Source organism: Centropristis striata, chromosome 4, assembly GCF_030273125.1.
Source record: "Centropristis striata isolate RG_2023a ecotype Rhode Island chromosome 4, C.striata_1.0, whole genome shotgun sequence".
Taxonomy (NCBI): Eukaryota; Metazoa; Chordata; class Actinopteri; order Perciformes; family Serranidae; genus Centropristis; species Centropristis striata.
Genome location: NC_081520.1, coordinates 38,869,980 through 38,896,986, shown reverse-complemented (window position 1 = coordinate 38,896,986; position 27,007 = coordinate 38,869,980). Strand labels below are relative to the sequence as shown.

The following is a 27,007-nucleotide window of genomic DNA, read 5'->3' as shown; positions in this document are numbered from 1 at the left end:
GTTCTGATTTAACTCAAAATTCATTGATCCCCAAGGGGTTGCAGGGAAATCATGAAAAGGCTCAATACAAGATTCTTTCTGCAGCATGCCGCACGATTAAAGGATGAGTTCACCGTTTCTGTGTGTGTTTTATCTCAGCACTGCACTCACATGCCTATTGAAAAAGCTTTTGGCTGCTGTAATCATCCATCCTCTTTAGGCAATGAAGAGATTGCTTCCCAACATTACACCAATGAAAAAGAAAGATGGGGAACAAAATCTGTGTAAAAATGCAACCCTCTCTTCAACCGAAGCTAATATTCATCAGACAACAGTTATTATGACTGTCTATAAAAAACACAGAGGGGGTTTTGTACTACAAGGGCTGTAACTTTGGTAGATATCCTCATTACTGTATATGGCTGAGACTGATAAATCCTCATAAGCTATTATTAGCTGTACCGCAAAATCCATTTCTATATAGACCAAGGAGCCCTCCGTCTCTCTGCAGATATTTAGGAAAGGAGGATGAATAATAGCAACAGAAAGTAATGGTTTCAATCTAAATATAGGCGTACAGTATAAGTATTAGGATGGAAATGTGAACTTCAAATGTGGTATTGCTATGAATTGTTTTCTTTCTTTCAAACCTTTTTTGTCTTATATCTACAGATTACATTACCCAGGGCAACATGATATGGCGCACACATTCAGGCTATTTTTAGCAAACGTGTCATGTGAAGCCATGGTCTTTCCTGACAGTGGTTTTCTTCATGGGTGTTTTTATTTTATTTTACCATGGATGTCTGAAACACGCTCAATACAGCTTTCTGTCACCTCCTTGAACTTAATATGAAACTCTTGAACAGAGTTATGGAGCAATGCATATTTTTTTACATATATAACATTCGCTTAACTGTTGACTTGTCAAGGCCAAATTCTTTGAAGATGCTTTTGTGTAACCTTCTTCGGCCTTACATCAGCGCAAAGTGTTCTTACTCAGTCCTTGAAAATCTCTGTTGATTCTGAAGGACCTCAAGGATTTTCAGAACACGTTTCACCTGCAAAGGACAGACTCTCTTAGCAATGTGTGAATTTTTTAATGGGGTCGGGTAGAGTCTAACCTATAATATGTCTGAATGTCACCGCACTGATTAGATTACCTTACACTTTCCAAAAAGGTTTGCACACGTGTTCTAGCCTTGAATGTGAATGTTTAGACCTGAAAAACAAATTATATTGAATGTGTTGTAGTTCAAGCTGGCAACCATAATGGAAATGGAAAGTTATTTAGCTTTGGATGTGTCAGAGGGAACTATGTTGTGTCGATATTTTGTGTGCAAGCATTTATGTGAGCGATACAGAGTGCAGCAAAGACTGAGCATCCAGCATTTTTGAGCCCAGTAGAGAGCTAAATTAATAAGAAAAGTTACCAGAGGAGGGCAGAGGAAAGCCTCAGTGCCGGGAGAAGAAGGATTTAGAGAGAAGAAAGAGAGGCTGTGGGTGAAGGAAGAGTGCTCCTGTTAGGATGTGTAAGCATTGCTCTGGGGCACCAGTCTGTGTGTGTACCCTGCAGATGCCCTGTGCTGTCTAATCTTATTTATTTGCCCGCTCTACTTCCTTACTTACAGTACGTGAGACTGTTCTCACTGCTGGCCCAATAGCTGGTGCTCGCTTATAAAGACAAACCTGTGCTCTCTCCCTGCTGCTGCCTTCAATATCTCCCATTCTTTAAATGACTCCTCTTTGACCTTTTACCTGATTATGATAATATCCTTCTCCACAGGTAAGTCAGAGGTCAGGGTCAATAGCAGTCTCTTGTGTGAAGAATGTTAACAGAATGGAAAGCTGCCGAATATTAAAACATGAACTGGTGTCGCTTATTGAAATGCAGTGTCAGTGTGGCAATCATCTAATAGGCAGCTGCACCTTTGAGCATATTAATGATCAAGGAGAGGACGTAAGGGCTAAGAATTTATTTTTAAGGTGTCATACACAATTTTAGGAAATCCAAATGTAGAATAGAAATTACAGTGGGTTGAGGAAAGAAAAGCGCACATCAAAAGGGCGTAACATTGGTTACTAAAACCTCAACACAAAAATACTCAGCAGAAAACACACAACATCCACTACTCAAGAAATACTCATCCATGTGCACCACGTTCACAAATGCATCCTCTGTTTATTTGGACAGTGCACATTTATTTCCTCTACATTTACTTTGCATTGAATAATTCTTATTGTGCAAATAAACCTCAATTGTCTTTATCTGTTATTAAACTCTTTTGTGGAAGCTATTTTTTAGAACATGTTTAACAAATTAAGTGTTTTTTAATGGATTGGGACAAAAGCAGTCATTTTTAAAGGGTGGTGTCCCCTGTTTCCTGATTGTAAATGACAGCTGTACATTTACATTTACATTTACATTTAGTCATTTAGCAGACGCTTTTATCCAAAGCCACTTACAGGAAGAATAAAAAAAAACAATCAAGGTATAGTGCAATAAGAGCTATTAGTGCATCAATAAGTGCTAGTGACAATTCTTTGAGGAGTAGAATTATCGTGTGGTGCTAGGAGCTGTACTCATACTTTTCTACATGTGGTTACAACCCAACACTAATGCAGATATTTCATTCTGTTGCAAAGGCATCTACAATCCAGAAGGAACTGCTAATGCTAACCCCAGCTGCCCACCCAGAAACACTGTCGATTGTAATAGTTCATGGCATCTGGCCAAGCCAGAGGCTCAACGGTGGACTGAACACAAGTCTCTGTTGGCAAGATTTTTTTTTTCTTGTGACCTGGGCACTCAATGCATTTTGTTTTCCTTTCAATATTTAATATTTGCAACAAGCAGACCACCCTGCCCTGGGCGCTGCGCTGTATTATTTACAGTGCTTATGCAAATATACATAAATGATTTGGTCCGACCCGATTGATTGCCAAGAAGCCAGCCTGTGTTTGTGACAGATCTCACAGTGCTGTTGATTCTATTTCTGTGACTGGTAAAGCAAATGGATCATGTTGTGACTAAAATAAGCACTGAATCAGCAGTCTCATTCTCCCCTATTGAATCAGAAAAATGTACAGGTTCCATCGGGGCAAACAATTGTGTTCAGTGCCTTTCTTCTGAACCATTCTTTAGAAATGATCAGATGTCCTGGGGAGGAAATGGATAAGCAACACAATCATGACATACCAACAAAGAAAAAGCATTCCCAACACAGTCTGGTTCTCTCTTGTAATGTGTGGTAAAATGATGTGAGGTTTATATCGATAGATGTTGCTGCAGCTTAGCCGTCAGTTGTGGAGTTCCCCAGGGTAGTGTGCAGGGTCCTCTGCTGTGAAATTCACATGCTCTAATTTGTTTATGTTTGTGTGATTCATGATAAAGCTATTTTAGAGTCACACAAGCACAAAGATTTGCTACCGGAAACACAAGTTGATGGGTGGTGACTGTATTCTTGCCCGGTGAAAGGGCTTCGAATAACTGCCAGCATCTAAACTTTTCATTCAAAGTTCTAATGAATGGCTCTTGGACTGGTTGGATAAAGCAGCTGAACTTTTTTTTGCAATTGGGATAGAAGTTGGGAATGTCACCAAATTGTTTCAGAGCCAGAATCCGTACAAACATAGTAACAATGTTCAAAGCTTCTGTGCTTCTGAGACAAATGAACTGAGTGAAAAAATAGTTATGGAACAAAAAAACTCGACAGAACAGACAGCATGCACTTGAAGGCATTCCTTCTAAATTTACTCATTACAAATGTACAACAAACAAGATTTTACCATCCACAAAATAAACACCAAGTAAGCTGCTTCTTGATACTTCCACCACAGCTTCCATGACCAAGACATGGAGCCGATTTAAGACAAATCATCCGATATCAGAAATTTACCTCAAGTTGGTTTTACTATCCGTGCAGCAAACAAGCCCTCTACCCAGACAGACAGACAATACAAAATGGAAAATCAAGATTATTATGAACTATAGATAGATTGTAAACATAGAAGAATATGGATCTGGGAAGAAACAAACAGGACCTGAGTCACACAACCTCCTTTTCCACCATGGAGACCTGGAAGAGGACAGACTACACAAACACCAGAGGCAAAGCTCAACCACAACATTCACACAGATGGGAGAATGAGAGCAAACACACAGAGGAGAGAGAAAGAGAGAGAGGAGGATAAAATGCACACAAGGGAGAGAGAGACACACAATAGGAGAGGCTGAATCTCCTGGAGGATGAAGATCAAGATTTAAAACATCAGGAGTGACACTGACTGCCAGGGGAGAGAGTGACGTCCCAGGACAGCTGACGGTCGAGCACAGAGATATGAAAAGACAGAACAAGGAGAAACTAGGGTGAGAGAGAGGGAGAGAGAGAGAGAGAGAGACAGAGAGATAGGTACACAGCTTGAATGCTCATTTTCTGGTGGTACAAATAACAAAAAGAGGCTTAAGCCCCTTTCACAGATACAGTCCATCCCTGAAACCTTCAGGAACAGAGTTGACATTATGCACCTACTTGAAGCTTGTGGATATCACGACGTATCAGCAGTGATTTAATTCCAATTGAGAGATTAAGCCACTGATGGCTTCTATCCGACTACAGTACAGGTGCATCTCAATACATTAGAGAATCATGGAAAAGTCCATTTCCAGTAGTTCAAGTCAAATAGCCCCAACCAAGTATTGAGTGCATATAGATGGACATACTTTTCAGAAGCCAACATTTCCATATTAAACGTGCTTTTTAAAATTGCTCTTTTGTAATATTCAGGCGGCAATCTCCGTGTCTGAGCATGGAGGCCAACCAGGAAGTGCCTTAAGCCTGCAATCCACCGAGAATTCCAGTAGGGGGCGCTAAGTTTGGCTGCAAAAAAAATCTGCCCATTCATTTCAGTGCAAAACTTGAAAACTTCTCACTTGGTTTATTACCTCAGAATTTTTTTTCAGGACAACACTATGGTCTCAATCGCTAGTAAAAAAATCATCTTCAAGACAATTTGATGTCAATAGTTCTAATAATGGCCCCATTTAGAAGAAAATAGAAGATAAAGAATCGTATGATTTGGGGCGTGGCTATAGGTCACTGACAAGGCGAGCCGTCACCAGGAGAGAAGCAGAGCAATGCGTATCCACGGCAACGTGTCAATAAAGTTATATATAACGTTATATAGATAGAAAAGAGGATGTTTACCGATTTGGTCTCATAACTTTGACCCTTTCACTGTATTTTCACTTAATAATGGTTGAAATATGTGGGCAGTCTCACCCCTTCCGCTACATGGTGACTGTTGAGGGTGAGAAGTGTCCCACGCTCAACTTTTTAAATCTTTTATGTGCAACAGTCAGGTTCTCTTGGTGCACTGCATTTTTCCGTACTGTCAGCGTGAACGCACTTCATTCACTCAAAAATCCTTCCTTCGCTCCAGTCATAACTGCTAAGGCCACTGGAGGTTGTCGCCTAACAATAAATGTAAATATGGGTCAAATAAGCTGCTTGTGTAAACAACCTCTGGGATCATTTCTTTGGTGGGGGATTGGCTTGATCTTTCAGGTAAGTAAGACTTAAGCCTCACAGGATCCAGACCAGAGATGCCAAATTGATTTCCTTGTCACTCTAGGAGTATATACAGTGATCTATTGTGTAAATGTCACGCTGAGATCCAGATGCAAGGAGGTGGAAGATCATTCACCACTTTAATAAGTTCAGTTTCAGTGACGGGACAGGTCCTAAAAGCACATTTAAAAGGTTCCTAGCAGTGTTAAATATAGTATGTGGGCAGAAAGATGCTTAGAAATAAACTCTTGAAAGAATGGAAGATTAGAGAGTGGTTGATAATTATTCAGAGACCCTGATCGAGGTGTAGTAGGGTTTAACTGCAGCTGTCTTGAAGCTAGCGGGGATGAGACAAGTTGACAATATTGAGCATTGTAGGTTCCAAGAATTGCCAGAAATCTTTAAAAAGTTGAGCTGGTAGGGGGTTGAGAAGTCAGGTACCAAGTTTAGAAGCCGACAACAGCTTAGACAAAACAGATGGTCTCTGTTCTAACACATTCTAAGACTTTCTGGGAAGATATGAGTATCGCACTACTGATTCTGCAGTCTTAGTCTTATTTCTTATTTTGCATCCGATCTAATTTATTGTTCTGCAGAACAAAATCACAAGCTGTAAGGGTGATCTAACAGATGGCTGCTTTTGAGTAAGTTTGGCTATAGTGTCAAAAAGAAATGCATTGCGGTTGTTACTGATAAAGCGAGAGAAATATGCTGCCTTAGCCACAGACAGAATACGTTTGTATCAACAAAAAATTGTGCCAAGAGGAAGTAAAACTTCCAGTTGTACAATTTGTGTTCTACTCTCCTCTATGCCTGCTTAAAATCAGGATGTAGACCTTCTTGACCATCTTGTTTTAGAAGAAAGGGGTGCGACTGAATCAAGTTGATAAAAAAGGACAGTGCTTAAGCCACTAATACAATTTTAAACAAAGGCCTGTCACTGCAGTAAAAAGGAGCCGGGACCAAAGGCAATTTCTCACCAAGCACAGTTAAACCTGACGGACCAATGTGGCAACTGATAAGTGCATCAACAACATTACAAGGACAGGTCAGCTTCCTTTTCTAATTTAATAAAGTGATCATAGATGTGACAGTCAGAGCAGAAATCTCTATAAAACATGATGCAATCAAGACAGCTGAAGTGAGAAGATTAATGCACAAACCATAAAACCAGAAGTGCCAGAAAAGGCTGAATGTGTAACAAGATATGGGCTTAATTCAATTTCTTTTACAAAAAGATTGTGCATAATTGGCTTCGTCTTTTATATAGTTGGGGGCGTGTTGAATGACACTGATGCATCCTTCAGTTAGAGTGACTTCCACCACACAACGGTAGGACACTATGTTGATCAAAGACCTGCTATATAAGCACTTGGGCTTATGAGATAATAACAATAAGATTTGATGGATATCAGTAATATCCACAATGAACAAAGGTCAGACTTTCACCCAGGAGGACGGGTTTGTGTCCCAGGTAAAACACAAAAGTAAACAATGTGATTTAAACATCACTGAACTTTATGTGCCTCACCTTTCATGTAACTATGTCACTTACGTGACTCAAGTCACCCTCGTAACTACTTCACTTCCAGCATTCATGTTCATTTATTTACTGTCTTTTAAAACGGCTTAACAGGAAGTTTTTTGCCCTAAACCGAGGTTGGTGGTTTTGTAACCTTTATAGGTCACTTTATACAATGAAGTCAGCTTTTCCCCCTTCCAAGAACTGCCAGTGACGTAAACTACAGCTCACAGCCTCAATGGATCCCATTTCAGAAAGTACCAGACATGTTGAGGTATAGAAAACTCGTTAGCCACTTTTGAACTACTTTGAGAGGGCGCAGACGGAAGGTTTACAGGTACAATGCCAGAGCTGCTGAAGCAATTCAGAACCTTTTAAGAGCAGGATGAGTAATTTTCTTTGAGTGCACCAGAGCAACGAAGCGAAATAAACTCTCTCATGTAATTACAAAGGTGCCACATCTGGACTTGAAGGCAACTTTTTTTAATCAAGCGATAGTTTTATAAAACGATGTTGTTCACCTGAGTCATTCTTGTATTTTTTTTTAAAAAAAGGAAAAAGAAAGAGAAAAATTGTTTATTTTAAGGTGAAGTGGAGTCAAAAGAGTTCATCCTGCCCTGTTTCACATGGGTGAAATGTAATGATACACAATTTAGAAAGTGAAAAATAACCATGTGAATGTAGTCATTCTACAAAAGGTTTGCCTTCTCACAGCACAAATTGGCCTTTCCATATCTGCAAAGGTTTATCTGTTGCTGATCAATACCAGTTTCTCTGTAATTATTTTCGAGGTGCGGAGCTTTTCTGCTTTGAAAAAATGCCTTTCACTCTGTGCTTTCAAACAAACGTATGCACTTTGAGATTCTCAAACAAAGAAGACAGGCTAAAAACAAAGAAATGGTGTCACAACACACATTATTTTTGTAGTCCCTTATGCTGTATTTTTTTCTTTGAAGCTCCTCAGTAATTAGCTATCATTCTCGCTGCTTTTGTGAAAATGTGACTCTTGAATTTGTGTCTATTGTTTTAGTCGGGACTATTTGCGGTGACAGTAAGCAGCGCCAGTCAGCTGTCAGCGCTGCTGCAACGCTCCACTATCCTCTCAGCTCAGAAGCCACTGTGTGTCGTACAGTGTGTAAATAAGAATGGCAGTCAATAAGCTGCGGTAGGAAAAACTCTAACCTGCAACCTCGGATACATAAAATGACCAGGATGCATTTGGGAGCTTTAACTTCAAAGTGGAGTTTACACAGATAGAAAGTAAAGTAGCCCAGTGGGTGTTCTCTGCATCCTAATAAACAAACCTGGCAACCGGCAAAGTAAACAGAGTGTGAAAGCAATGCTAAAAATGGACTATTATAGCTGAAATTATGTGAAAATTGTTGCACCAGTTGCATCAGTCATTTGATGTGAAATGCCCTTGTAAGTGTGTGTATTATTGTTATTTTGGCTTGAGCTGTTGGACCTTTTTCAGGGCGTTTGTGTGTATGTGTGTGTTTGAGCTGCCAGTAAACTGAAAAACTGAGTCATAAAATATGAAACACAATCTAACATATAATATACCGCAATCGGCTCAAATAACAGTTTACCTTTATGTTCCCCAACACCCCAAAGTTGGAGGACACATAGAAAAGCCCATAAATGCACTCATTAACATGTTACAAATCCTGTTTATATGTGTGCAAACAGTATTCTACATCATGTGTTTAAGCGTTATTGCAGCATCCACTTTAAATCCAATTCAGATGCAGCTTTATCCATTGATTTTTTTTCCTTGGTCTAGTTGACAAATGGATGGAAAGGTTGAACATTTGGTTAATACTCTCTTAGACAAAGCAACACTGCAGGCCAGACTTTTTCTTTGATACAGTATAATAAAGTTACAAAATACCCTGCTGCTGCAAAAGCCCCATGAGAATATTTAGAATGATGCAAAGTTTATGGTCATAAAAAGGGCAATCTGGGCTACAAGCATTATTAAAGCTTGTGCAGATAATCCGTCTGAAAAAGCTGAAGGAAATTATTGCAATAATATTTTGTAGAACATTTTATAAACTAACACCGGTGAGTAGTATTATACTATAGAAAGTACACTGTGGGTAGATGATAAAATCTATTTCTAAGAGAAAGTATATGAAATACAAAATGTTGTGGCCGCACAGTTTGTTTGCTGTCTCACTCAACTTAAGAAAAAATGATCAATCAACTTTATTAGTGTGTGTAGAGTAGACATACAGATCCAAGACATGCTTAACCTACAGCTCAAGACTTGAAGCAGGGTTAAATTAGACTTAAGGATTTGGGGATAGACTTAAAAAGGATGTATAATAAGCCATTATGAACATGACAACTGAGCTATATCAAAAGCTCCTCAACAAATGAGTAAGCCAGTAAGAGTTGTCTGTAAAAAAAAAAGTTTGCAAATGTTTGCAATACCCAGCTTGAAATATTAGTAGCTAACTATTATGTGGAGGTAATGGTTATGTTACAAGAAGTCTGGGACTGGAACATCAAGTGTGTGAAGGCTGGTGCAGGATGCTACCATGTCACAGTTTAGGTGATCATTAGTGTCTGTCCTGCTCTCCGTTAGACATTGGGAAGCTGACTACAGCAACCTCAGCCAAAACTTTACCTGAGATAACATTACACAAGTCACATTCAGTGACCGTCACAAACTGGCTCAGGGAATGTGACAAGGAGGGAGTCTATGTAAGGTTATACTTAAAAACATAATTTATTGAACTAAGTAGAATGGGTAGAGCAGCACTGAAAGCAGTGTGTGGACGTTCCATGCAGAGTTGATGCCAGCTGTATGCTGCGCAAGACAGATTGAACACATGGACCAGCTTTGATTAAGCTCACCTGGGCCCTCCAGGCTCAGGGGAGCTTAATCAAGTCAATGACCCTCCCTTGTCAGCCTGCTGCCTGCTGAGTCCAGCCTGGACAGCCTCCGAGATGGTCCACCACGTGGGCTGTGTTTAAGGTGCAGCATGAAAATAGGAAATCAAATTATCTAAATGCTAAGGAAAGCTGCCCCAGTGCTTCATTTATCTCATTTAGCAGCTTTTACAAAGGGAAATCAATCATTAAAAGCAAAGCACCATTCAGCTGCTAAAAAAAACCCCAATATGCATACACTGCAAAAAAGCCAACTTGTATTTTTTGGCCTAAAACAGTGATTTAATTTGGTAAAACTTGGAAATATAAATTACTGACATTTAGGGCAATAATGTAAGTTAGTACAACAAAGGAAGCCAGTTGTCTGCTCAAAAACAAGTTTGTGAGTTGTTGTTACTTATATCTTAAGTTGGGGTTCACAACAAGGGACAATAGTTCTGATAACTCTTATTTCTTTGTTGTGAAATTTGGTCATTAGCGAAAGCTAGCGGCTAACTGATGCTAGCGGCTAACTGATGCTAGCGGCACTGCTTGTTACAGCTACAAGAGTAGCCATTAGCGTATCAATGCTAACTCAAAATTGTGGTCACAACATTAGCTGACATTTCATAGCGGATTTACAATTGTGCCAGAGAAATTCAGAGTTAAGCAAACTCAAAAACAAAACTTAAAACATTTAGTTTAATTGTCTAACTTAAAATTTTGTCGAAGTTTGTTGCCTTGAAATTTTGAGTTCACCCAACTTTTCTTTTTTTTTGCAGTGTATCTTGCACAAGTTTAACCATTTTTTATAATATTAATTCCATATAATCATATTAGAGTGATTGACAGGAGGGTGAGGAAGATCAACCATTCTGAAGTGACCGTTTGTTTAATATTTGTGGCTGGTATATTCTTTTTTATTTTATTTTTTTAATTTAAAGTAAATTTTTTTATTGTTAATGAAAATTTTTTGACTATTCAACAGCAACACCAGCCTTTACCAAGTGTTTCTATTACATACAAACATACTTTGATATGAACAGTGACCTAAACTTTCAACAACACCTTCTTACATCTTCTTAAAAGATGTAGGGTGCTTCACTTTTTCCAACCTTAAAAGATCCAAATCTTTCACCCAACAGTCTTGATTCCAGGGAAATAATTTAAAGATCAGAATTGCAACTAGTGAAGAGAAGCTAGTGACTTAGGAAGTAAATATGGTGCTTACGAGTGCATTGGGTGAGACAGTTTCTGAATCCTTGTGATCGGTATCCGAAAGTGTCAAACAATACCCACCTCATCTTGCAGATCCACTTCTTTGCAGTAAATGAGATTCTAAAGTACACATCAAACTGTGGAGCACCAGAGCTCATCACAAGTGCCTTAAGACCTGCAGCTAGACAAAGCAAACTCACAATGCTCAGTCTTCAAACTTCCAACTGCTAAATAGACAAAGATGGAGTTACCAAGTAGGCTAAGAGCAAACAAAAGCAGCATACCCAAAGGCACTAGCCAATCAAATGATAACAGGAAACCAAGCTCACACAAAGAGGCATGCATGAGCTTTACCACCCAAGACCAAAGCTGCTTGAATTCAAGACAGCAACTTAAGGCAAATTAATGAGAATGTTGTAAAGACTTACAGAATCACAAGGCAGAGAGGTTCAGAACCAGCAGCTTACAGGTTTTAGTTTCCAGGTTTTCATGTAACATATTGGAGACTACAGACGCTATGAAGCAATTTGGACACATGGCAACTTGGACAGAATGGTACCAAGCGGGCAAAAGAGGCTGGTTTAGAAACTGCAGAGATGATGAGGAACAGGGGAATGAGGTGAATGCAGGCCAGAGGGGAGTGGCAGTGTCTGGGATGAAATGGGGCAAGTGTGAGGGCATCTGGTGGACAGGTGAAGAATCACACTGAAGGGGCATGAGAGAAAAAAAGATATGCAGCTTAAGAGAGAGACAGCTTGAATATGCATAACTGAATGCTGCAACGACTGCATTGTCACTTCCCAGAATGGAATTTATAACAGTGACAGTAGTCTGTCAATCATGTAGCAATGCCCTAAAGTAGTGATTCCCAACCTGGGGGGCCCGACCCCCCCAGGGGGGCGCCAAAGATCCACGGGGGGGTCGCAAAGCCCTCTTGATTTTAAGGGATGTAATAAATCTAATGTGTTAAATATAGATGAGTCAGCATTTAATTCATTAGTGGGACAAAAACAACTAAATAAGGGCTACATTAAATGTATGCAGTATACACAGGTAACCTCACCTAGCGGTAACCTCACCTAGCGGTAACCTCGCCTAGCGGTAACCTCGCCTAGTGGTAACCTCACCTAGCGGTAACCTCACCTAGCAGCAGAAACACAGAGCTAATGGAAAAATGGCGAAGCATCAGGGAGACGAAAATGCTGAATATCTCAAAAAGAAAAAGAAAGGGTACCATGAAAGTCACATTAAGTTCGGCTTCATAGAAGCAACGGACAATGGGGGGGTCGCCAAAGTTTACAATGGTAAAAATGTGGGTCCCTCAAGAAAAAGGTTGGGAACCACTGCCCTAAAGCATATCCAGCTATATATTCCTTTTTTCTATTTCGGTCTAAATTGGATCAAATGTTACAAAAAATGTTGCATTAAAGAAGACTTGAAATTAGAGACCATTAAATCATCAGGGAAAGGAGGTGATAAATCATGCAAGAAGTAGTGTCATTTTCTTATTGACTGTTAAACAATTTGACTTATTTTTGCTACCAGTGGAGTCGCCCCCCGCTGGCCATTAGAAAGAATGCAGGTTTAAGGCACTTCTGCATTGGCTTCACTATTCAGACTGTACAGATTACACAGCTGATATTATTAAGTTAAAACATAAATACAAAGCTAATTATCACGAGGATAAGATCGTTCAGCTGTATGAAATCACTGGCAGCCAGTCCTTAAACTGATGGATTACAATGCATAAATATATTTACACCCTCATTATAGAGGCAGTGATTTAAGAACTTGGAGTAAATAATCAATTTGTGTGCAATGAAGCTCTATTACTTTGGACATGCCCTCTTGTTATTTTCACATACACAACACAACCAGTATAAAGGAAAGACACACTGAGATATATTATAGGGAGTCTAAATGCTCATATCCATGTGAAGGTTTTATATTATTAAACAGAGGGATTAAGAGCAGCTTCAGTGTATCCATCTCTCATCATTAAAGAGGTTAAATAGTGCTCCGGCCCACCAGGTGACCTCTGAATTGAGAGCAGTTGACCTGTCCTGAATATAATCCTTAAATAGCCTGACCTCACTTGCTACCCACAATGCCTCAGTCTCACATCCAACCGTATCCTCTTATTCCCAGGTGACCCCGGCACTGATCTATGAAAGCAGGAGGCATTATCTGACTATCCTGGATTTCCACAATAGTGACAAGGCTTTTCTCTGCAGACTGGTGTGCTCCCTGGCCTCAAACTGCCCAACAAAAACAGATAAGAAGCACAAGTGAGAGTGTTTGTCTTGCACCCAGTAACTACATGTCTTCCATGTATGCCTCCTTTTTTTTCTTTTATCAGATAAAGTAAAGAAATTTAATTCCGAGAGGAAATAGCCAGCGCTTGCAATATCTGACACAAAAATTCACAAAGCACTGACTAGGTTATTGAGATTGAATCTTGTGATTTGTAAAAAAATAAATAAAAAAAAGTCTATTACTAACTCTTATTATATTCTGAACACAATGAATATGGTGGTAGATTTTATAGCTGTTATTGCTTGAGATTATATCCAGCAAATTATGCTGCCGTTATTCTGTAATAATGGGGCACTCATAAAATAATTAGAAGGTACAATAATGTCATTCCCCAGTAATTATAAACACTAATTAAAAAATGTTTAACCGTAATTGCTTTGTAATTTCCCTATAAATACACATTCAGCTTCCCCCTGTAAGTATACTATTGTACCCCAAATTATTTATGTAGACAAAACTTATAACATTATTTCATCCTATTAAGGCTGCTTCGCACGTATCAACTGTTTTGTAATTGCATTTGAAATCTCCCATAACATTTTAAATGGTCTGTGAACTGGCATCAGACAGAGAAAAACTAATAATTACGCTTGTTCCTTGTTGCCGTAGAGTGCTAATCTCCTCCAATCATGCAGCAGCGATACAGTCATCAGTTTATTAAACCTTGCAATAAACCGCACTGTTAATCTTACAATAAGCCCCATTTAATCAGCTATTTGGTTGTATTGATTCACTGCAGTTCTAGAGCCCTGAAATTTGATTGTTTTTAGCCCTCAAACAAACAGAAACACACACTCCTGCGCAGACACAGTTCCACCTTGCACACACAAACAACACACACCACACATGCATGCAACAGAACAGAAACACACCATTTACGACAGCACCTTCATTACCCCTCTACAAAAAAGGCGATACATCCCATTAGTGTTGTTTTGCTCTCTTTTCTCCGTGTTCCTTCTATGTTCTTGGGAATATAAAATGAGTTCTAAATGTGAACCTAATGTTTCAAACAGTTTCAAAGAGCAATTAGTTGAAACTAAAACTAAACTAAAACTAGTAATGCAATCATATAGATCAAATTTGGCTGAATAATAAATTAGGGTTTCTTTTTTACTTAATTATGCCAATTTCACAACACATTTTTCTCATATCAGTGTGTAATAAGGGTAATAAGAAGGTGCAGTACAAATAGGGTTTTTTTTCTAATCCTCTGCACCTTTGCAACATTAAATCTATTCCTAATTCCCAGTATCAGCCTATGCAAATAGGAAGCAAAACCTCAAACTGATACCACTTGGTCAATACTGTCAAAGTGTTTGATTCTACCCCGCGATAGCCTCCATCCTAATTAGTTTTCTAGCTGCCACAGGCCCTTTTAGATACCAGGTCAAAATCGTTGATGCTGACAAAAGTCAATGACTATCTTGTGAATCCCCTTTCTCGTAAAATAGCTCCCTTTTGTTGCTGCATGAGTCAAGAGGCAACTCATCACAATTGTGGTTTCTAGAGGCTGGCTGTGTAGGTGGAAGCTGCTATGACTTTTACTGTGCTGAAAATAAACCTGCTCATTCAGAGTAGCAATTACAGTGTCATTATCTTGGCGTTGCAATTATGCCCCTTTTCTCTCTTGCACTGAAGTATTTCCTTGTAATATCCTTCTTATGTAAAGGTGCACTCAATGTGGCACCTTTCTGAGAAAGGGCAAAAAAATGGTTAACATGAAAAATGGAAAGATTTTGAATGATTTATAGGAAATGTAGACTGCATTTTCCTTTCTATATGTAACATAAAAAAGCACTCTTGCGGCCACAATCTGAGCTGCTCTTTCAGGGTTCACTATAACGAGCAGTTGAAGAGTTGCAGTTGATTGTTTGTTACGATGATTATGAAGCAAATCTATCTTTTGAAGCAGGGATGTAGCAGTATAGAAAGCAAGACTGAAAAACTGTGTCCACAGATGTCAAGTCGCAGGATTGTGAATTCAAAGGCTTCATGGCCACATTTTGGAAGCAAACACTGAGATTTTACAGGCTGACAGAGAGCTTGGGAGAAGCGGTAAGTAGAAATGGGGTGAACAACAGGTGGTGTTACCTGAGGCGCATTACTGTTAAATAAAAGCGACTATAACCTGGATATTGAACAATCAGCTGCGAGTCTCTGTCCATATTGTCTGCAGATGGAGTTCACATCCCTCTATCAGCTGCTGTGGACGTAGTGATTGATGCCGCCCACTCCATAACCTCGTAATCTCCCAACAGAATTAATACTGTAAAATGGACTGTAATTGTATGTCGTTTTTCTAGTCATATCAACCACTCAAAACGCTTTCATTATAGGAAAACGTGGAAATGTAGACCGTCATCACCGGGATCAAACCCCCGACCTTCTGACCTCTTTACTTTCTGAGCCACAGCTTTATCTGTCTTTTCATTCTACAGAGAGGATTCGCTTAACTCAAAATCCGTGGAATAGCCACGGAATCACTCAAATTTCCGTGAAACTGACACGGATTTCGCTACAATGCAAGTTAATGACAGTCATATCCCGTGGCTATTCCAACATACAAAGTGATTATGTACATTCAGTGAGTGAATATTTAGAAAATAAAACATATATTTCTCGCTAGAAATATAATCAAAATCCATTTTTATGCAGAAACTAAGTCAAAATATAGATTTTTTCATCAAAAATGAGAGAACTGTCCGCCATGTTTTTGGTTCTGACCGCCGGGACCTTGAAAGTCACGTGACTTGGAACAAATCAACAGGAAAAAATATCCATGGAATAGCCACGGGATATGATGTCATTAACTTGCATTGTAGCGAAATCCGTGTCAGTTTCACGAAAATTTGAGTTATTCCGTGGCTTTTCCACGGATTTTGAGTTAAGCGAATCCATGGCTATTTCACGGATTCCTGTGAGACCAGGTTCGTAATTATATATTGTTTTTCTAGTCATATCAACCACTCAAAACGCTTTCATTATATAAACATTCACACACACTCATGCATCGATGACGCAGCATCTTGAGCAATTCGGGGTTCGGTATCTTGCTGAAGGAAACGTGGAAATGTAGACTGTCATCACCGGGATCAAACCCCCGACCTTCTGACCTCTTTACCATCTGAGCCACAGCTTTATCTGTCTTTTCATTCTACAGAGAGGAAAAAAATTGCAAGTTTTGTCTTTGTCAAGGACAGTGTGACACATTTTAGTTTGATGTTCTTTTATATATTGTGGACCTTTTGTGTTAACTTCCTTATACTACAAATAGAGAAGTCAAACGTCAGCATTGTGTTGAATCATCCTTTTTATTTAGTTTATTTATGTAAAGTTAATTGATAAAGTTGATTGACCTCAGTGTTCTTGTACTTGATTGAATAATTTAAGAAAAAACCCAGAATTTTTATTCACCACCACGGAGCTGTGGCTTAAAAAGTCAAGGTCTGAACCGAACCGTGCATTTGGAGAATTGCGACACCCCTGCTGCATATGATTCACTTCTCTATATTTAAACAGAACGAGATCACAGCAGTTTGTCGTGTCAGGATGGTGAACCTCCCGACTTGACTTATAAAAAGTACAACAGGGACCACTCAGTCATTTATTTGACTGGCATAGGCAATAACCCGTATCAGTGGAAATGGCATTCAGAGTACAAATTTTAGCACTGACAAGGGACTTTTCACTGTGGAGATGCTGTCAGAAAGAGGTGAGAACAAATGAAATATTGGAGGCCATCCAGGAAGCCTGCAGACGAGTCACATCGAGAGAAAGGAAGACGGACATAAAGGGCTAAATAAAAGCCACTGATGCATCATCCACAAAGATTAAAGCCCTCAGGTTACAAATTCCACCTATGCATCAATGTTATTGATACAGTAAGACATAAAGGTTATTGTAGTGGTGATTTCAGCCATTACCCGCTCAAATCAAGCCATAAGGTTAAAAATGGTAGAGCACCCGCCCACTGGAAGGAGAGGAGAGGGAGGCTGGTAACAAGCCTCCATCGACTTCATTAGGGCGTAGGGAAGCTCCAACCTAACAACCGGTCTTGTCTCTTGTGAGGCTGCATACTTCAAACACACACACACATATACACACTGCACACACTGGCTGCTTTTCCATTACAAGCCAAGGAATACACACATAGGAACGGATGCAGATGTGTGCACCCACGAAGACACAGTGTTCCTGCTCAACCATGACACACGCTGCCTGCTCAACAGAGGCTTGTAAGCCCCAGGTAAATCAAGTGCTTCTGTAGCCGCACTTTGTCTGCAGCAACTGGGTTGTTTATAAACACTTGGTTTTCCTGTCTGATCCCTGAGTTACTGCACAGTCATCTCAGGCCCTTTATAACACACTGACATGGATGGTGTGGTGCGACCAGAGAGGCAGTGAAGCTGGCAGATTCTTTGCACTAGTGATTAGCAGATCTAAAGCATCCACTGCAATGCCTTTCTCATTCTCATTTCTCATTTTACTGGTTTAATAAATCTCTTAAAGGTCTTAGTCCAACCTGTTTATCTGATTTACTCGAGGACCCTCAGGTCTTCTGGGAGTGGCCTTTTAATAATACTAAAAGTTAGAACACATGGTGAGGTGTCGCTTTCTCACTGTCACCCTAAAGACCATCAGAGAGGCTTCATATTTTTAAGACCAAACTTAAGACTTATCTTTTAAATTTTTTAACCATTTTACAGTATTTTTCTCATGCATGTAAGTGTTACACCATCTTTTATTATTTATTTATTTGCTATTATATATATATATATATATTATCATACTTTACTTTTTAATTATTTATTATTATTTACTATTATTATTTTCCTCCTTTTTCTAGCTTTATTACTTTTTATTATTATTATTATTATTATTATTATTATTATTAATAATAATAACAATAATAATAATAATATTTACATGTGTTTTTATTTTATTTTATCTTACCTTGCTTTATTTTTATTTATTTTATCTAATTAATTTCTAACCCACCTCTAGTGTTTCCTCACTGCTGGATGTTGAGATGGAGCTTCCTCAGTTTGTGCTTTGTTTATAATGGGATGGGTGGATTGTGGGTCAGGGGTGGAGAATTGGGGATGGGCGGAGGGTGTTTGCTTGTTTTCATGTTTTATTATTATTATTGTTTTTTATAAGAAACATTTGGTGTTACATTTATTTTGTATGAAAAGTGCAATATAAATACATTTTAATTGATTGACTGATTATTATCACACTTGTCAGCCCTGCTTTGTCACAATCGCCAGGTGAAAATGTTGCAAAATTGGTCTTGTTCTTTACCTAAACTGTGTCCAGCTGAGATATTTGCAGCAAAGCTGTCTGCTTTAATTAATTGCAGCCATATGGGGGTTCCATTCAAAGGGAGAGGAAGGAGAGAATGACCCGAAGTAATTTCAGCGATTAGTGAGTTATTATTAGTGGCAGTCTGTATCAGTCTGTAGCCTAAATTTCTTCATATTGTCTACAAGTCTCGTCCCATTCTAATCAGTATCTGTATCACACCTTTGCACATGCAACTGCAGGGGTCTGCAATAGCATGATGCTTTATGTTAAAATAAGGCTTGTGAAAATATATCACTTCTTTTCAAAGTGAAAATGAGAATTGGAGGATATTTGTATGTGTGAGATTTCGTGCCAACAGCAAAACCAGACTTGTTAAAATCAGATTTTGAGCAGCTACTTCTACCAGTTCTACAAATAGAAAATCAGCAGACCACAGGAGGATGAGATGCAACAAGTGAGTCTGCAAAAAGGTCACATGGCCAGATGGATTGGTAGTGACAACGGAAACCGCAATGTTGTCTCGTGGTTGTCACTTTTATGAAGTATTTGAAAGAGATGGGGTTTTTTCTTTTGGCTTTCAAGCTGCTCTGTAATTGCTGAAAGATGTGCAAGAGAAGAAAACCTATCAATGTTTTCTAAAGCAAGAAAGAATCAATTGCTGATTTTAAGGGGTCGATAGAATATAAAAGCATTGAATCAATCACTGCTCTCAGCAAAATAAAGCAAGGTTCAAAAGTGCTCGTTCTGCAGGGTCTATTAGGAGCTTTCTCTGAAATGCTCATGCAATTGGGATTGAATGGACCATTGTAAAGTGTTTTAAACAGGTGAATAGAATTGTCCCTAAATCCCCCAATTAGAGGGTTCCTAATACTGCCAGTATTTTTTTCTGGGAAAAACAAGATACTTTGCATCACAGCTGATCATATATAGTCATGGAAAAAAATATTAGACCACCCTTGTTTTCTTCAATTTAGTATGATTTAAGAGCTGATATCTAGAAATTTTTCATGGTTCTCTTGATAATGATTGTGGTTATTTTGAAGAAAACCATGGAAAATGTCTAGATATCAGTTATACTAAAATAAAACTTGTATGAGCTATTTTTGTTGTTATCATTATATTTGTCCAAACAAATGTACCTTTAGTTGTACCAGGCAAGAAAACAATGGTCTATATTCATATTTTTCCCATGACTGTAGATAAAAAAAGAAAGAAAAAGAAAAAGAAGCAATAGCTCCAAATAAAGTCACTCTATATCATCATTTTTGACCCATTAGAAGTATGTGTCCCCATCTGCAGAGACCCTGCCCTCTGCCTTTATTTTATTTTTTATTTTTCTCTTGCTGCGTTGGGATGTTTCACTGGTAGCCCACAGCCACAGTGTACATAAAAACATAGCGACCAGGTGGCAGATCATAAGAATGCTTCTAAGATGAAGCAACAACAATAGCGGACACAGCACTGAAAAAAAATGCAAATTTAGCGCAGAAGTGTATCATTTTGTACACGCTACTGTACAATCACACTATTGCTCTGCACTTTGTGGGCACAGCATTATAATACCAGACAAATTATTAAAAACAAAAATTACTAATTACCCTGTTAAGTAATACTTGCTTGTTTAATCTACTAAAAAACCTGCTGCCGATTATTTCACTGCGTCTGTGGTCTTGTTTAGAAAGTACTGTACTTTGATTGCACCATAATTTATCAAAGCTGAGAGCAAAAGGTCACGCAGACAGGACGATCTATGCCGGCTTTGTTCACCAAACAAAAGACTCCCATACTCTTGAGGAAAATGTCAAGGAAGCTGCCACTGAAAGGCTGTTTAGAACAACCCCAGCTTTCATTTGGCACTTGACACAAGAGGTTGAAAAAAAACCCCAAAAACGTTTGAAGTGACGCACGCCAAGATGATTCTGAAAACATCACTCCACTTCTTTTCACTTTCGCCTTTTAATTTTTGTCCTTTCAAGAGAAGAGCTTTGGAGTGAGCAGTGTAAATACTATTCTTTCCACACCTTGAAGGTCTGTGTGTGTGTCAGGCACCATCTGCTGGAGCTGGAATGATCTGGAACTAGTGCTGCTAATTTAAGGTCTACAGGGAGAAACTGTTGAATGGACCACACACTCCTGTTTCAGGGTCCCCAGACCAAACACACCACATATCAAGATAATTGGTAAGAAATTTCATTTCCCCTGGGAAATTCTGCTCTTTCTTTCTACTTTTGCTATTAATCGCTCGCTGGTTCCCCTTTCTTTCTAATAGTCACCCTGTCATCCGCCGCTCCCGTCTGTCTTCCCTTTGGTCAAGATTGTTCGCTGTAATGTCCAAAGGATCCCCCGTGGGCTTGAAAGTAGTTTTTAAACTGTTTAGCTTTGATATTTTATTGAGCCCTACAGGAGCCACAACCAATTAGGATATTCCCTGTCCAATGACATTCATCGTGTGTCTGTATGCAGAGCACACGTACACTGATGCACACATATGTAGCTGTACAAGAGGGTGCCTAATATCCTCTGACACTGCAGCCTAACTGTCGCTAAAGCACTTTCACACCTCTCAGGGGATATATATTGTGTGTGTGTGGGTGTGTGTGTGGCTCCAAAGCGAATCAGTGAGATAGAGAGTCATGGAAAGGTTTCCTCTTCTTTCTACACAACCTGAGTTTTGACTGCCTGTTGCTCATGCTTTATAAGAACTTGAGCATGTATCCTCAGTATAAAGGTGAATTTGAGAAGGTGTTAGTGATAATCAAATGTGAATGCACTGTAAAGGCAAAGAATAAATAAAGAAATGGTGTGTAAGTGTGGACATTTCACCATGTATGCAGTACTGTAGGCCCTCTAATATAAAATAAATACAACGACATCTATTGCACGTCTGTCCGTCCTGGGAGATGGATCCCTCCTCTGGCTCTCCCTGAGGTTTCTTCTTCTTTTTCCCCTGCTAAAAGGGTTTTTTGAGGAGTTTTTCCCTGGCCGATGTGAGGGTCTAAGGACAGAGGATGTCGTACCATGTACAGTCTGTAAAGCCCTTTAAAGCAAATCTGTGATTTGTGATTTTGGGCTATATTAATAAAATTGACTTGATTTGACTTAAATATGGTGTTAAAAATGAAATGGAATGTAGTGCTACATGAGTCGTTAATTTGCAATATGTGACGATTCAAATCGTTGAGACAAATAATAAATGGCGGCTGCAGGTGAAGATCTCCAGACTGCACCGTGCCATTTCAAATTGGAGTTGTGGCAGCAGTTTGGCTTCCTTGTTAGCGGAGCAGAGCTAGGAGACCCTTCTAGGATGTTTCTTTAATGCGCTGCGGTGCGTCTGGTGGAATCCCAGGAACTGTTGTACGTTTCACCCAAAAAAGGCTACTTCCGGCACAATCCAGGGTCAAGACAGAAAATGAAATAAGTGAAAAGACAACACATGAGAGAAAAATAGTGTTCCTTGTGAATGTTGAGAGAGCTCAGACACTTCCTGGAAATGTAGATCTGCTGATATTCATTAAATAAACATCTAATTTACAAGCAAGGCTTGGGTTTAGTTTGATATTTTTAGAGATTTTCTTCATTCTTATTCATTTGTTCATTTATTCATTCATTTAGGGATTTGTTTTGAAATTCAATTGATTTTTTTCCATATTAAAACGAAATATATTTTCAGTTTTATTTTCACACAAAAAAGGAAAAACAAATTGTTTTGCATGGATCATATTCTTCCCTCAGCAATCCTTCAAGAAAAGGTAAGATTAAAAAGAATATATTAAAAGGGGGAAAAATGCATTGTGGGACCATTATTGTGAACTGTATCAAAAGCATAGTTACATCCATAAAAATGAATAAACACAACAAACAGAGTCTTCACGGTGACAGAATACTGGCCGCACATACTCATTTAGAGTTGCACCCATTAGTCAAACATAATGCACCATGCTGTTTATATACACCATTTGGATCGATATATCATGGACACACCATTAATGTACAGACAGACCAACCTGCCGACATAACTTTCTCAGCATATAACTGTAACCTGGAGCATAACCAGATCCTGATGGATCTTCTATTGGCTTCGGGACCTAATTGGCTCCTCCATCCTTTCAGTGATGGTGCTGGTCCCTGGAGTGTTGACGTATTTGACATGCCGGGGAATGGGTTTAAGGGGAAAGGGAATGTAGGCCAGTCGGATACATTCACAGAGATCCGATACAATTAAATGATTTACTCGTCAAAACACAATGGGGGTGCTGAGCCATGTGAGCCACACACATACTGTAAGACATCCAGGAGGAGCTGCACGGGGGTTTTAGACTTTCATATGCCTTATGCAGTATTACTGAGATGTACAATAATTCCTCTGCTTGTTAAAGGAGTCTGTGTTTGCACTGGTTGTGATTTGGAGGCCATTTTGAGCTCCCAGTTAGTGCTTTTTCAGTTGAGCTGAAAAAGAAGACTATTTATATATAATTTTAGCTCACTTACGTTTCAGACAGAACCGCACGCAAAGGTCAAAGCTCTCATGTCCATTCCTTTGCCTGTTTTGTTTATTGCCGTCCAAATAATGTTCCCTCTAAGCTTTTTTTTTCTTCTTCTGCTTATATTGGCAAAGCTATGAGAAACATCCACTGATTTTTACATTCTGGCTCTGCTTGTGGAGCTGTTTTTCAATGATTAGTGATGTGGTCTATGGTTTCACTTTTCTGAAAGCATCACAAATAACCATCAACGTATGCACCAATTTATATTCATAACCTTGCATTAGGCCTTGTAGGACTTCATTATGAAGCACATGTACTTTGTTAGTTTTTCTTTTTTTCCTTACATGTGTTATGCCTCACTGCTGCCTCTACAGAGTGTTAGGTAAACTGTGCGATGTAAGAGTTCTTGGATTTAGTCATTTTTTTTGCTTTTATTAATGCTTCAATTTCAAATGATCTGTACTTTTCTCTTATGGTTTAATCCCAGCCTTGAACTTATGTGATTTCTCTGGAGAATGTTTTTTTTTGTGTCTGTTTATTTATTGAGGTTGTGATTTCACAGACTGGATCAAATTTTGACAACATAACCCCGTAAAGTGAATCTAATAAGCACAGGCTGCAGCAGGGGGTTGTTTTTGTTGAATACATGTCATCTCTCCTGGGAGCACTGTGCTGAATTTAAATGTCACTATTGATTGGCCAGCTGCATCAAATGATTAGACTTTAAACCCCTAACTATTGTGATAATAATGTGCCTAATCCACTTAAACACAGTGTGCCCGCTTGATGTTAATATCCACCTGGAAGCCAATCCCTCAAAATGCAAAAGCAATAGCAGAGGCTTGATAACAATTGATTTCATGCTGAGATAAATATCTGATTTTAAACGGACAGTCGTCTGGAAGCATCCAGGAGATTTGATTCAATAAAGCTGTCTGTGTCAAAAAGCTGGACTTGACAAGCACTGCATCAGTCAGCTCTGGCAACGCTGTTTTCTTCACAACGAGGTGTGACAGATCAGAGACAAGATGTACAATCCATATGGATGAACAACGTGTCTAGAGACTGTCACTGCATGGGGAGGCAGCAAATGGACACAACATCCAGTCTCAGCAGATATCTTGGTATTTAACTAAACATGCTTTCTCTTGAGACTAGCTGCTCACTTTCCACTACTGAGAAACGATTCAAATTGTTAATTCTACCAATATGCAGGCGATAACCAGCTTTTAAAACTTGGCAGTGTCCTTTTTAGTGACAGCACCAATTCAGTAACCGGGTGTGATGACCAGGGTTAAGCTCGGATCCTAACCTGCTGGCTGACAGCACAGCTGCTGACCACACGTCAAAGCAGTTTTTAATACTGTTTCCTCAAGCTACCAGTTAATAAGGAGCTAGGGTTTATACGATTAAGACATAGCATATCACTTTTTTTCTTCTTCAGTCATTATGGACTCATTAAAAAGTGACCGTCGCTGGATATTAATATCAGCACCATCATGATCAGCATTCTCTGCCATATGTTAGGCTATTTTAAAAAATTGCAAAGAAAGCATATTTTGCATAATAAGAATAAAATAGTAAATCTGCAGTAAAGTTTCATGGGGGCAGAACTGTATATCTCAACAAAAATAAAACAGTGCAGCACATCCAGCTATAGGATACACAGGCAGGTAATTAATATGCATAAATCATAAAGATGACACTATAAACTCTGACAGTAGGTTTCAGAGAGAAGCCCACACGGTTTATGAGGACAGCTGCAGATGAAGCAGTCCGCACACCTCCGTCATCTGCCTGCTTTGTTAACTTGTGATGGCTGATAGAATACAGGACGGAATGTGCAGCCAGTCACCTGCCCTCCACGCAGCACTGCCCCCGGAGAACCCAGCACTAATTACAAACTGGAAGACACAAACAGATCTGAAATCAGCGCTCCGTGGGTTGGAAAAGGACATCTTGACACAGGCACACTGCCACATCTCAAGAATTCAACTACAGCTCACTTACAGCACTTTTCCTGGGCTGGATTAGGGCGGAGAGCAAATGTTTGCTTTCAGTTGTTTTAGAAGCCGGATCAATACAGTAAACAACCATAAATAAATCATTCCTTTAACGCAAAGCTGTGGATGTGTGTGACACATGCACTTTTCGTGCGCTTAAACCCTCACACTCACTCATTCATTCACAGAAACGGAATCAAAGTGTTTGGAAATGGACAAATAATGCGCGTTATAGAGATAAGCGAGGAAACAGAAGATTTAACTTAAAAGTTCATATCTTAGGAATCACTTTGCATTTCCCTGAATCTCTCTTTAGGTAGACTGGACTGGGCCACTGAGCCCTGCTGGTTAGAAATGCTTTTACATTAATGGCACAGTGCAATATTAAGTGCTATCGAGGCTATAGGTTAAGTTTGGCACAGCACACAGAAAAAAGGAAATGTCTTACCTTCACGCCATAAGTTTGACTGAATCTTTGTTTTTGTAGGCACCAGCTGTTAAATCCAAGCGCACCCACAGTTAGCTCCGGCTGTATCCTTCATTTGCTTTGCACATTGTTTACTCTTTATCATTTAACCGAGTCGGTGCAGCGGCTCGGGTGCGAGGCATCAGTACAAGCTGTGAGGAGGGAAACTGCACTGGTGAGAGCCAAAAAACACATAAATACAAATTAAACAAAACTGTTTTAAATCAATAACTGCTTCCCGGATGGTAAGTGTAAGCCTCGAGGAAGGATTTGGTTCTGTGTCGCTGTTCAGAGAAGTGAAGTAGAGGTTGAAACTGTACGCTGTCCGTGTGGTGTCCAGGAGCGTTACGCACGGAGTTACCTTCGGTACTGACGGAGGGAAGAGACGCGGCGACTGTGACGAACTGTGGAAAATCAAGGCGGGGTTACATCTGTTTAAACCCTGGCAGGAACCTATATTTCCTTTACTGTCACCGGCATGGGGGGGAGACCTTATATCACCTTGTGTTTGCCTCACATTTTCCGTACTCTCCACTTTGCGCCACGCTGCGCTTTCAATTATAGTAAGCAAAGGAAAAAACAAGGTACACATTTGATTGCAAAGTGTTTCATCCTCAGAGTAGACTGGAGGAGATTTGAAAGAGAAATGGTTTTCCTAATACTCATGACACATTCATATTAGGATCTGTGATAGACTTAGAGCATTAGTGCAAAAATGTGGAAAATGGTAATGGAGTGGGAAATTAAAGAAATAGACGGACTGTGTTGAGCACCGCATTTGGACTCATAGACCTACACTGATATTAACATCTCTCTCTCTCTCTCTCTCTCTCTCTCTCTCTCTCTCACACACACACACACACACACACACAATAATAATAATTATAATTTTATTAAAATACCAATAATCATATATTCTGTCCATTAATATGCCTCCTGTCCTTATTCAATAACTGACACCTCAGTGCTCAGAGCTCTGGCTCTCATTCCTTCTTCCATGTGTACTGTACAGGAGCCAGTTTACACATGGGATGCCTTGTGAATGCAATTAACTAGCTGGAGGGATAGAAAAACCAGGACTCCTGTGCCCCGAGGACAATCATTGAGATACATTAGATTCATTTTCGACCTGTAGATTTGAGATGCAACACTGTGCATACACAAAGACAAGTACAAACCAGGAGAAGAGCAGTCTGACTGCCGACTTTATAGTCTTTCATCAGCAACAAACTCTTGACCTTGATGCCTCAGAAAATGTCTGA

General features: G+C 39.4%; 1 protein-coding gene across 1 annotated transcript in view; it reads right to left on the bottom strand.

Moving 5' to 3' along the window:
• drd2a (dopamine receptor D2a) overlaps positions 1–26,088 on the bottom strand; it is a 59,250-nt gene extending 33,162 nt beyond the window's left edge. Inside the window, exon 1 of the mRNA XM_059331991.1 lies at positions 25,728–26,088. The gene's annotated coding sequence lies outside the window, so the exon portion shown is untranslated. The remainder of the gene's footprint in view (positions 1–25,727) is intronic.
• Between the last annotated feature and the right edge of the window lie 919 nt (positions 26,089–27,007).